The sequence below is a fragment of the Erinaceus europaeus genome, chromosome X, assembly GCF_950295315.1.
Source record: "Erinaceus europaeus chromosome X, mEriEur2.1, whole genome shotgun sequence".
NCBI lineage: Eukaryota > Metazoa > Chordata > Mammalia > Eulipotyphla > Erinaceidae > Erinaceus > Erinaceus europaeus.
This window is the reverse complement of record NC_080185.1, coordinates 42,613,721-42,626,879: the sequence shown is the minus strand read 5'-3', so window position 1 is coordinate 42,626,879 and position 13,159 is coordinate 42,613,721. Positions and strand designations below refer to the sequence as shown.

Sequence of the window (13,159 nt, the reverse complement as noted above, 5' to 3'; positions counted from 1 at the left end):
CCTGGCTGAGTGCATATGTTACAATGCACAAGAACTCAGGTTCCAGCCCCTGGTCCCCACCTGCAGGGAGAAAGCTTTATGCATGATAAAGCAATGTTGCAGGTGTCTCTGTCTCTCTTCCTCTCTATCTTCCCCTTCCCTCTTGATTTCTGACTGTCTCTATCCAATATATAAACATATATATTTTTAAAGTCTGAACTTTGTACAGTCAGTGTGTCTCATGATGGGGGTACCTTCTCAGAAAGACAACTCACCATTCAAACATCATATGGTATGATGCCACAAATTTGAATGAGTTCACCTACTACACACAGAGGGGCTATGGCCCAGCCTGTCAGGGAGGCTGCTGTGCATGACATCTATCACTGACCATGTTACTTTGTACAATCGTTAAAAAAAAAAAAAAAAATTAATGGTGGCGGATGGCCAGCTGGTGGCACACCTGCTTGAGCGTATTACAATACGCAAGGACCCAGGTTCAAGCCCCTGGTCTCCACCTGCAGGGGGAAAGATTTGCAAGTGGTGAAGCAGTGCTACAGGTGTCTCTCTGTCTCTCTCCCTCTCCATCACCCCCTTCCCTCTTGATTTCTGGCTGTCTCTAGCCAATAAATAATGAAAAAAAAAATTTTTAATGATGGTGGGGGAGGACCTAGGCTTGAGGTGGGAGTGTTTTGCAGAAAATTGAGAATTTTACCAATGTACCAACATCTGTATTTACTGTAAACTATTAAGCCCCAAATTAATAAATAAATGATTTAGATCCATTGGACGAAGAAAGAACACAAGGTTACCCATCACCTCACAAGTCAGAGATAGCTGTGGTTGATCCGGGGTGCATCTCCTGCAGAGTTTCCTCTGTGTGTGTGTAATTTTTTTAAGTAGTTCTTTTTTAATATTTACTTATTTATTCCCTTTTGTTGCCCTTGTTGTCTTTATTGTTATAGTTATTATTGCTGTTGTTATTGATGTCGTCATTGTTGGATAGGACAGAGAGAAATGGAGAGAGGAAGGGAAGACAGAGAAGGGGAGAGAAAGACAGGCACCTGCAGACCTGCTTCACTGCTTGCAAAGCGACTCCCCTGCAGGTGGGGAGCCAGGAGCTCGAACCAGGATCCTTACGCCAGTTCTTCAATGGGCTTCCAACTCAAACTGACTCAAGGTCACTAATATTTACTGAGTGCTTACTAGATGCCTTCTATACTCATCCAAGTACAGCACAGCCAACTCTGAAGGAAAGAGATTATTCTCTAGATTCCACATATGAGCCAAACCATTTTCTCCCAAATGATACATACAGTATCATCTTTTTTACCACAATGCAATATTCCTTGAGGTATATCTCCTATAACTTATTTTAAGCCATTTTATTTGTAATTAATAGTGGTTTGCAAGATTGTAGGATTACAGGGTATAACTATATATACTGCACCCACCACCAGTATTCTGTGCCCCATCCTCCCAACAATAACCACTGTCTCACCAGAGATAGTTTGTTTACTTTTATATTTTTGCGAGGTTGTGTTTTCTCAGTTCTCTAGATTCTATATATGAGTGAAACCATCTGGCCGTTGTCTTTCATCTCTTTACTTATTTCACCAAGCTTAATCACCTCCAATTCCATTCATTTTGTCCCGAAGGACACAATATCATCTTTTTAAATTGCAGAGTAGTATAACATGGAGTATACATTTCATAACTTCTTTATCCAGTCATCTCTCAATAGCTATTTAGGCTGTCCCCGCCCACTGGCTATTGTGGATATACAGCTATGAACGCAGAGGTAAAAGTTAGATGATATTGTATCCTTTGGGGTAGAATGAATAGAACTGCAGGTGATTATGCTTGAATGAAGTAAGAAAAGAGGTGAAAGACAGTCGCCAGATGGCCTCACTCATGTGAGAAATATATAGCTGAATCATATGAACTTGTGAAGAAGAAGAGGAGGAGCAGGAGGGAAAAGGAGAAATAAGCAACCTGTCTCTTAGACTTTGAGAGAACTATGGTTGTTATTGGTGAGGGGTACAGAACTTTGGTGATGGGTGTGGTGTGAAACTTTATAACCCTGCCATCTTATTATCGTGCCAACCCCTATTAAACCACCAGTAGAAATGAAGAGTAAATAATAAAAAATGGGGGCCAAGCAGTGGCGCACCTGGTTAAGCACACACAATACAGTGCACAAGGACCCTTTCAATTTGTCTCTGTCTTTATCCAATCATACATAAATAAAATATAAATAATAATAATAATAATAAATGAGTAGAAAACAGTCAACCCATTCTTTATTCTCATGTGGCTTAGGCTCAAGTTGGAGGAGACAATGAGAAAAGGTAAGGGGGGGTCGGGCGTTAGTGTGGCGTGTTAAGCGCACATGGTGCAAAGTTCAAGGACTGGCATAGGAATCCGGTTTGAGTCCCCAACTCCCCACCAGCAGGGGGGTCACTTCACAAGCGGGTAAAACGGGTCTGCAGGTGGCTTTCTCTTCCCGTCTCTGCCTTCCCCTCCTCTCTCGATTTCTCTCTGTCCTATCCAACAGCAGCAATGACAATAATAATTAATAATAATAATGACAAAATAGGGAAAAATGGCCACCAGGAGCAGTGGATTTGTAGTGTAGGTACCGAGCCCCAGGAATAACCCTGGAGGCAAAAAAAGAAAAGAAGAAAAAAAAAAAGAAAAGAAAAGGTAAGCAAATGACAGGAAACAGGAAATGTGATGACCTTGGGAGGAAGAGTGATGGCAAGGTGGAGGGAAGATGTTTTGAGATTATAAAATAGGAAGGGAAAAACTCCAGAAGACTGCCTGCCTAACTGGACATTCCAGCAAGTGGAGCAGAGGGGATGATCGATGGCACACCAGGTAGAGTGCACACTGTTGCCAGCAAAAGGAGCACTAAGTACAGAGGTGCTGAATCAGAACATAGAGGTTTTGTGTTCTTTTTTGTCCCCCAGGGCCAATAGGAGGCCCTTTTGTTTGGAGTAGATTGTTCAGGGATGTGGATGGGAACTGAGTCACAAAATCCTAAAGGTAAGCGGGTAGCAGGGGGAGTGAGCATCCTACTGGGCTTTTGAGGTGGAAAGGACACTGGACTCTTTCTCTGAGTGAGCTAGGGTGTGTTTCTTTGGCTAGTTACATGATTTCTGGTGTTTGTTACCATAGATCATGCCTGGTGGTGGTTTTTCTTTTTTTTTTTTTTTTCCATCAAGATTTTCACTGGGGCTCAGTTCCTGTACTACAAATCCGCTGCTCCCAGTGACCATTTTCCCCTTTTCTCCTCTCTAATTTTTACTAGATAGAGAGAAATTGAGAGAGAAGTGACAGATGGGGGTGAGAGAAAAAGATACATACCTCCAGACCAGCTTCACCACGTGAAGCATCCCCCCTGAAGGTGGAGAGTGGGGTCTTGAACCAGGTCCTTGCTCATGGTGGTATGTGTGCTTAACCAGGCGTGCTACCACCTAGCCCCCACCATAATTTTTCTTTTTTTTTTTCATTGTTGTTTTACTTATATTGATGTCGTCATTGTTAGATAGGACAGAGAAAATGGAGAGAGGAGGGGAAGGCAGAGAGGAGGAGAGATAAACACCTGCAGACCTGCTTCACCGCTTGTGAAGCGACTCCCCTGCAGGTGGGGAACCAGAGCTCAAACAGGGATCTTTACACCAGTCCTTGCGCTTCACGCCACGTGTGCTTAACCCTCTGCGCTACCGCCGACTCCCCCATAAATTTTCTTTTTTCTTAATATTTATTTATTTACTCCTTTTTGTTGCCCTTTTTGTTTTATTGTTGTAGTTATTCTTGTTGTTGTCAGTGGATAGGACAGAGAAAAATGGAGAGAGGAGAGGAAGACAGAGAGGGGGAGAGAAAGCTAGACAGACACCTGCAGACCTGCTTCACCGCCTGTGAAGCGACTCCCCTGCAGGTGGGGTGCTGGGGGCTCAAACAGGGATCCTTACGCTGATCCTTGCACTTTGCACCACGTGCGCTTAACCCGCTACGACCCGACTCCGTAATTTTTCTATAAACATCTCAGTTGAGAGTGGAGGGCTGGGAAGAACATAATGCATATGCAAAAAGACTTTCATGTTTGAGGTTCCAAAGTCCCAGGTTTAATCCCTTGCACCACCATAAACCAGAGTTGAGCAGTGCTCTGATAAAGTAAAATGAAATAAAATATAAACATTTCCATTGACAACTCTGAGTAATTCTCTAGGGAGGAAAAAAATGTCAGGAAGTCAAATCGCTTGGTCATGGATCATGAATCATATTTGAGGTGCTTGTGGCAGACAGTTAAAGAGAATTGTAGAAAGCCTCTACCCACTTGCAGTATGATTGAATTCAACAAATATTTATTGAGCACCTATTATATGCTGAACATAGGCTGGTGGAGTGTTTTGAAATTCATCAAAGAACAACATGGATCCTTCTAGCAATTTTACTCTTGCCAGTGTAATGTCAAGAAAGTTTATCTTGCTGGAAGTTTGCCAACACTGAAATTATACCTTGTTACTATGCTTCTTTGAATTGATTTGATCACTAGTACAGTTGAATAATTTTCCACACATTTAACAGCTAATTGGCCAATGGCTGGGTTCCCTCCCTCTCTCTCTCTCTCTCTCTTCTTTTCCTTTGAAAAGTTTATGGAAGTCTTTGAAAAGCATTCAAAGGAGGCAGGAAGTTTGCAGTCAAAGACTTCACAGGCATCTTGGAAGTAAATTGTCCTTAGGTCATGTGTATGGCTAGAAACTGGCTTGAAGCTCAAAGCCCAACAAATGCATCTTTCCTGTTCTGGAGATGACCTTTCCAGAGAACTTCAGAACTGCTAGTTTGGTTGGTTGGTTGGTTGGTTTTGCAACCAGGTTATCACTGACCACACAATGGATACACTGCTCTTGGCAGCTTTTTTTTCTTTTAATAGAGGGAGAGACTGGGAAGGAGAGACCTTCAACACTCCTCCACAGCTACTGAAGCTTCTTCACTGCAGACAGGGTCCAGGAGCTTGAACCTGGGTCCTCATGCATAGTAATGTGTGTTCTCTACCACCTGGTGCCAGCCACCATATTATATAAAGCTGTGGAGTGAGGGGTCAACATAGAAAAAGCAGCAGGGCTCATAAAAAAATTCAGGATTTTGGGAGTCGGGTGATAGTGTAGCGTGTTAAGCGCACGTGGCGCAAAGCTCAAGGACCGGCTTAAGGATCCCGGTTCGAGCCCCTGGCTCCCCACCTGCAAAGGAGTCACTTCACAAGCAGTGAAGCAGGTCTGCAGGTGTCTCTCTTTGTCTCCCCCCTCTGTCTTCCCCACCTTTCTTCATTTCTTTCTGTCCTATCCAACAACAACAACAGCTATGACGACAACAATAATAACTACAATAATTAAAAAAAAACAAGGGCAACAAAAGGGAATAAATAAATAAAAATAAAATCAAATTTTTAAATACTATTAAAAAATTCAGGATTTCAGTTATCCAGGAGGTGACACAATCGATAGATCACTGAACTCTCAAGCATGAGGTCCCGAGTTCAACCCCCAGCAGCACATGTACCGGTGTGCTGTCTGGTTCTCTCTCTCTCCTCCTATCATTCTCATTAATAAATAAACAAAATATTTTTTTAAAATTCAGGATTCCATATATATATATATCCCTCCATCACTCTCTGTCTTTTGGGTGGTTGCTGAGGCTTCACCTCTCTAGGATGACTTTTTTCATCCGCCCCCTAACCCCTGAAATCAGTCCTCAACATTGCATATACCAGAATGATAGTGTCTTTCACCCCTATCTATCTATCTATCTATCTATCTTTCTATCTCTATGTGTCTCTCTCATAAATAAATAAAATCTTTGACAAAATGATTTGGGGGGTGGGTGGTGGCACACCTGGTTGAGTGCACATGTTACAATGTGCAAGGACCTAGGTTTGAGCCCCCGGACCCCACCTACAGGGGAAAATCTTTGTGATTGGTGAAGCAGTATTGCAGGTCTCTCTCTGTCTCTCTCCCTATCACCCCCTTCCCTCTCAATTTCTGTCTCTATCCAATAAATAAATAAAGATAATAAAAATTAAAGTTACAGAATGATTAGGGGATGGGGTAGGATAGAGAAAATATGCAGTGGTTAATACCCAGGCCTTGCATGTGAAAAGTCTCAGTTCAGTCCCAGACACCACCAGTACCAAGAGCCGAGCAGTATAATGGTCAAAAGGTACACCTATTATTATTATTTTTTAAATTTTTTTTCTTCCTCCTCCAGGGTTATTGCTGGGCTCAGTGCCTGCACCATGAATCCACCGCTCCTGGAGGCCATTTTTTCCCCCTTTTGTTGCCCTTGTTGTAGCTTCGTTGTGGTTATTATTATTGCCCTTGTTGACGCAATTCGTTGTTGGATAGGACAGAGAGAAATGGAGAGAGGAGGGGAAGACAGAGAAGGGGAGAGAAAGATAGACACCTGCAGACCTGCTTCACCGCCTGTGAAGCGACTCCCCTGCAGGTGGGGAGCCGGGGGCTCGAACCGGGATCCTTACGCCGGTCCCTGCGCTTTGCGCCACATGCGCTTAACCTACTGCGCCACCGCCCGACCCCCCTATTATTATTTTTTAAGCAGGACTGCATCTCTCTCTCTCTCTCTCTCTCTCTCTCTCTCTCTCTCTCTCCTTCTCTGTAGACCCTTTCCTTGTCAATTCCTGACTCTATCTGCAAAAGATAGCAAGAAAAGAGAGAAGACCTGCTTCTGAGGTGAAATGGACTTTCATCCAAGTGTATGTTTCATGAGTGTTTTTTTGCACCTCTTCAAAAGTCAGTTGTCACAGTCACCATCAAAGCATTTAAACTGAGGTCCCCTCCACATACAACCCTCTCTGGCCGCCTCAGTTCTGTGGTCCAGATCCAGGGATCAATCAGGGGTTGTTTCGTCAGCACCTTTCCTTTATTTCTTTATATCCCATATTGTGAGTGAGAACATCAGGTAATAGGGTGTGTACCCCTTAATTAAACCACATCCCTTCTGTCTCTCCACTCTCCAGCCCTTATGACCACCATTCCACACTGTCTTTTCAAGAACAGTTTGTATGTGTGTGTGTGTGTGTGTGTGTGTGTGTGTGTGTGTGTGTGTGTGTATTTCATGTGTAAAAAGGTATCAGACCATGTCTCCCTTTTTTATTTATTGTCTTCCTCTTTTTGTGTCCCCCTTTTAGTAGCAGCTATCTTTGAGGAGGATCAGGGGTGAGGAGATGGACTTAACTTTTTGTATATTTCTATTGTTTGAAGTTTCTAAAAAATATATCACTTATTTAACGAGAGTGATACATAGAGAAGATAGAGACGGAGACTAGAGCACTGCTCGGTTCTGGTTTATTGTGGTGCTGGGGATTGAAGTTGGGACCCCAGAGCCTCAGATACAAAATTCTTTTGTAGAATTGTTATGCTGTCTCCCCATTCCTGCATTTTAAAACCTGAAACAAGAGTAGGGGAGATAATATAATGGTTTTGCAAAAAGACTTTCATACCTGAAGCTCTCAGGTCCAAGATTCAGTCCCCAGCACTATTGTTAGCCAAAGCTGAGCAGTGCTTTGATATAAATTAATTAATTAATTAATTAATTAGTTAATTAATTAAGCTTTAAAAAAAATCCCAATAGGCGTTATCTAGGAAGGAGCTTGTGGACTGTTGTTTTGTTTTAATTTGGAACTCTCTATGAGAAAGAAATAGTCCAAGGAAATCCAATTATATTTAAACATTCCCCAGTCTTGCAAAATAAGGTCTGTGTGGGTGCATGGTGTGTGTGTGTGTGTGTGTGTATGTGTGTGTGTGTGTGTGTGTGTGTGTGTGTGTGTGTGTGTGTGTGTGTTATAGAAATGACACCACTGAGTATCACACCAGTGTAGTGTCCTTCGATCCTTCCTGGATTCCTCTCTGGCAGCTTTTTACGTAGCTGATTCCAGACTGTATATAGTTTTTTTTCTTTTTTAATTTTTTTTTTATTTAAGAAAGGAGACATTAACAAAACCGTAGGATAGGAGGGGTACAACTCCACACAATTCCCGCCACTGATCTCCATATCCCATCCCCTCCCCTGATAGCTTTCCCATTCTCTATCCCTCTGGGAGTATAGACCCAGGGTCGTATATAGTTTTATATCCTGTTTTTCTCTTCTCAATACTTAGAAGGCTACATCATACACTGTGACACCATTTCACAGTTTTATCACAACTCAGGTGAATTTTTTTCTTTCTTTTCTTTACTTTTAGTTTTATGTCCTTTTACTTTTCTTTATGTATTTATTTATCTGTTTAATTTATTGGATAGAAACAGAGCAAAACTGAGATGGAAGGCAGAATTAGAGGAGAGAAAGGGAAAGAGAGAGAGAGAGAAATCTACAGCACTGCTTCACCACTTATGAAGCTCCCCTCACCCCCCCCCAACGCTGGTGGGATCTGGGGTTTTGAACCTGGGTCCCTTCACATGTGCACTTGAAAACATGTGCACTTTACCAGGTGTGCTACCACTGGCCTCTTTCCCCTTCCTTCCTTCTTTCCTTCCTTCCTTCCTTCCTTCCTTCCTTCCTTCCTTCCTTCCTTCCTTCCTTTCATTCTCTCCTTTCTCTACTTTCTCTTTTCTTTCTTTCTTCCTTTCTTTTTTACCCTGGGTCTTGCACACGCATAATCCCCTGCTTACAAGCCAACATATTTTCATTGAGAGAGACCAAGACTACAGCACCAATTTCCCCTCCTGGTCCCAGACTTAGCACCTGGGCTTCAGACATGGCAAATCATAGGCCCTCCTCAGGTAATTAAAAAAATAAATAAATAAATGTGTTTTTAAAATATTTATTTATTTATTCCCTTTTGTTGCCCTTGTTGTTTTTTATTGTTGTAGTTATTATTATTACTGTTGTTGATGTCGTTTTTGGATAGGACAGAGAGAAATGGAGAGATGAGAGGATGACAGAGGGGGAGAGAAAGATAGACACCTGCAGACCTGCTTCACTGCTTGTGGGGGGAGCCAGGGGGCTCGAACTGGGATCTTTACGCTGGTCCTTGCCTACACGGGTCCTTGCACTGTTTTAAATTACCTTTGTTTTCCTTACCAACAGTTGTATATTATTATGTATTTTTAAAATATATTATTTTTGGACTTCTTTTCGGGAAAGAGGCAAAGAGAGAGAGAGAATAGACACTGTAGAACCACACACCTCCCTCCTACAGGTGTTCCCATGGGACGGTAGAGGGTGGGTTTGAACCATTTCCTTGAACATGGCATGCTCTACTGAGTAAGCCCCCTCCTTGCTCCCATCTTTCCTATAAGACAATAGTACCTTCCTGTTTGCTGCTATCAATACTGAACATAATTTTTTTTTTTGCCTCCAGGGTTATCGCTGGGGCTCGGTACCTACACTATGAATCCACTGCTGCCGGAGGCTTTTTTTTTCCCCTTTTGTTGCTCTTGTGTTTTTTTTACTGTTATTATTATTGTAGTTATGACTGATGTCATTGTTGTTGGATAGGACAGAGAGAAATGGAGAGAGGAGGGGAAGACAGAGCGGGAGAGAAAGACAGACACCTGCAGACCTGCTTCACCGCCTGTGAAGCAAATCCCCTGCAGGTGGGGAGCCAGGGGCTTGAACCGGGATCCTTAAGCTGGTCCTTACGCTTTGTGCCATGAGTGCTTAAACCACTGTGCTACCCCTGGCACCCTCAAATATTTTTAATGTTTATTTATTTACTGAACAAAGAGAAATTGAGAGGTAGGAGAGATAGAGAGGAAGAGAGACAAAGAGACACCTTCAGCCCTGCTTCACCACTCATGAAGCTTCCCTCCTGCAGATGGAGACTGGGGGCTTGAACCCAGGGTTCTTGTGCACTGTAATGTGTGTGTTTAACCAGGTGTGCCACCGTCTGGCCCCTTGACCATTTTTCATATGCTTATTAACTTACTGTATCCCTTCTTGACTGAGCAACCTATTCCTATTTTTGTTCTTTTATTGATTAGATCTTTAAGGATTTTCTTATCAATGAGAATGAGTTCCTTGGGGAGACAGAGGGGGGCTGTATCCATTTGAATGCACATGTTACCATGTGCAAGAAACCAGGATCAGGGGACTCAGGCGGCACAGCAGGTTAAGCACAGGTGGCGCAAAATGCAAGGACCAGCGTAAGGATCCTGGTTCAAGCCCCCGGCTCCCCACCTGCAGGGGAGTCGCTTCACAGGCAGTGAAGCAGGTCTGCAGGTGTCTATCTTTCTCTCCTCCTCTGTCTTTCCCTCCTCTCTCCATTTCTCTCTGTCCTATCCAACACAGACAGCATCAATACAACAGCAATAATAACTACAACAACAATAAAAACAACAATGACAACAAAAGGGAATATTAATAATAATATAATAAATTTTGGGAGTCGGGCAGTAGTGCAGCTGGTTAAGTGCAGGCAGTGCAATGTGCAAGGACTGGCATAAGGATCCTGGTTCGAGCCCCCAGCTCCCCACCTGCAGGGGAGTCACTTCACAGGCAGTGAAGCAGGTCTGCAGGTGTCTGTCTTTCTCTCCCCCTCTCTGTCTTCCCCTCCTCTCTCCATTTCTCTCTGTCCTATCTAACAATGATGACATCAATAACAACAACAATAATAACTCCAACAACAATGAAAAACAACAAGGGCAACAAAAGGCAAATAAATACTTAAAATAATAATAATTTTTTATTTTAAAAAAAGGGAAAAAAAAGAAATCAGGATCAGACCCCTGCTCCCCACCTGCAGGGGAAAGCTTCAAGGGCAGTGAAGCAGGGCTAGAAGTCAGTGTCTGTCTGTCTGCCTCTCTCTCTACCTCCCTCCTCTCCTCCCTCCCTGTCTCTCCCTTCTCTCAATTTCCCTCTCTCCTATCAAATCAAAAAGGAAAAAATGAGAAGAGAAAATGGTTATTAGGAGTGGTGGATTCATCGAGCAGGCACTGAGCTTCAGGAATAATGCTGGTGGCAATAAAATAAAATGAAATGAAATGTCCCTAAAAAAGATACCAAAGGGTGTTAGCTCCCCTGGTTGAAAGCACATGCTATGATGTACAAGAACCCAGGTTCACCCCCTCCCCAGTCTTCACCTGTGGGGGGGGGATGAGCTTTGCAAGTGGTGAAGCAGTGTGGCAGGTGTCTATTTCACTCCTTCTTTATCTCCCCCTTCCTGCTTGATTTTTCCTGTCTCTGTCGAATAGACAAAATAAAATATTTTAAAAAGACATTAACCATTGTGACTGGGGAGGTGGCTCAGTGGTAGAGCACAGGTCTTGCATTGTGAGGTCCTGAGTTCAGTACCCATCATCCTCTATGCCAGAGGGATGCTCTGGGTCTTTCTCAAGGATCAGACTTTCAAGCATGAGGTCGTCAGTTAGGTCCTTGGCATTGCATGTGCCAGAGTGATGCTCTGGATCTCCCTCTATCTCTATCTCTCTCCTTTCTCATCAATAAGTAAATAAAAATAAAACACAAAATTAAGCAGTACGTAAGTGAGTACATAAACCTTTAGGGGAAAAATACCAGCCCTTGTTGGATTCGTTGCAGGTAAAGATATTGTTCATAAGATTTTTTTGTTTTAATGTCTTGGTCATACACTTTTATTTGAAAAAGAAAAGATAACTACTTTCTAACTACAGCAGAGTGTACTCCATCTGAGCCTGTTTCCCCTTGATTAAATCAAAGGGGTTTGACAAAAGATCTGGACGAGCCATTTCAGCTAATCCTAAATTTAGATCTGTGAGAGAAAAAAAAATGTGTGGGTTCCACTAAAGATTGCTCTGTTCCTGGGCACTTTTAAATGATTTAAGAAATTGGCTGGGGAGGGGGAGAGGAAGTTGTTTGTGCCAGAAAATTTTAGAATTCTGAGGTAAGAAACCATTTCTCTCAATTCTCCTGTGTTGAGAGGGGGAGTCAATTGTGTGCAATCAGACAGAACCCTCGATGGAAAAGTACAGCTGTGGGCAGCAGATGTAATCCTGGCTTGGTTTTAATTATTTCTCTCCCACCCCATCCTTTCTTCCGCTCCCTTCCCCGGGCACAATGAAGAGGGCGGGCAGATGAGAACTCTTAAGGGACAGAGAAAACCTACCCCCCACCGCCCACCTTCAGGCCAGCTCAGGCCAGCACAGAAAGGCCCTGCAGTATACCTGGGAAGGGAGGGGAGCCGTCTCGCCGGCCACGAGGCTTATGGCGACCGCCAAGTGCGGTTCGTGAGACTTCGAATAGAAGAGTGCTGTAGCATAAAGAAACTTTGCTCACTATTGGGGATCGATCCGGGAAAAGGCCGTGCACAGCAAAGCATTGCTTGCTGATGATGTCTTGGGGGCCCGCACAAGCCAGTGATTGCCAAAGGGTCTCGATTTTCGAGAAGGAATGCAGAGGAAATCCGGGCCATCCGATCGACTTCCCCAGCTAGTGTGGAGAGTTGTGCAGATGAGGGCCAGTGGCTTTAGACATCCCGGGGATGTCCGCCTCAGCGCATCTGGGGGTGGGGGCTGGGGGGTGGGGATGAGAGCAGAGGCTTCAGGGATAATGACTAGAAAGAAGGTTCTCAAGGTGGAGAAAGAGCTGGTGGAGAGGGTTTCCTGGATAGAGATAGACAGACTGGCAGACTCTGGGTCCCAAGAGATTCCCGGAGAGCCCTGAGCCTGCGGAATGGCAGGCCGGGAGCAGCCTGCACGCAACAGGAGCCATGGCCTAAGCGTCTGGCACGCAACAGGTGGCGGAGGGGCCCAGGCTCCCCGAATGTGTAGTGGAGCGTGGAGCAACTGGGGTGGGGGGAGTGGAGGAAGGCTGGGCGAGGGGTCATCGTGAAGCCGGCGTGAGGTCAGAACCTCGCAGGTACAGCGGGAGGAGTGGGCTCCCTGCTGTCGCCGCCTGGGGAAAGGAAATTGGGCTTGAGGTGGGAGGAAGCTGCAAGGCTGGAGCTGGGTTTTGGGGGGACTTGAACCAACTGGGGGCCAGACGGAGGCGTGGTCAGAGGTGGACATGGCTAACGAGGGGGCTTGCCGTGGCGGCCTGTGAAGGGCGTGGTCGGAGATGGGGCGTGGCCATGGACGAGGCAAGGCCTGAGAGCGGCGCTTCTGGGACCTGGGGAAGGTGTGGTCACAAAGGAGGCGTGGCCAGGGAGGAGGCCCCGCCCCATCCGGGCCCCGCCTCGTCCTCT

At 44.5% G+C, this 13,159-nt stretch overlaps 1 long non-coding RNA gene across 1 annotated transcript in view; it reads right to left on the bottom strand.

Annotated features, from left to right (window-relative positions):
* LOC132535769 (uncharacterized) overlaps positions 1-13,040 on the bottom strand; it is a 32,479-nt gene extending 19,439 nt beyond the window's left edge. The window contains exon 1 of the long non-coding RNA XR_009547467.1: positions 12,253-13,040. This is a non-coding gene — a long non-coding RNA (uncharacterized LOC132535769). The remainder of the gene's footprint in view (positions 1-12,252) is intronic.
* Between the last annotated feature and the right edge of the window lie 119 nt (positions 13,041-13,159).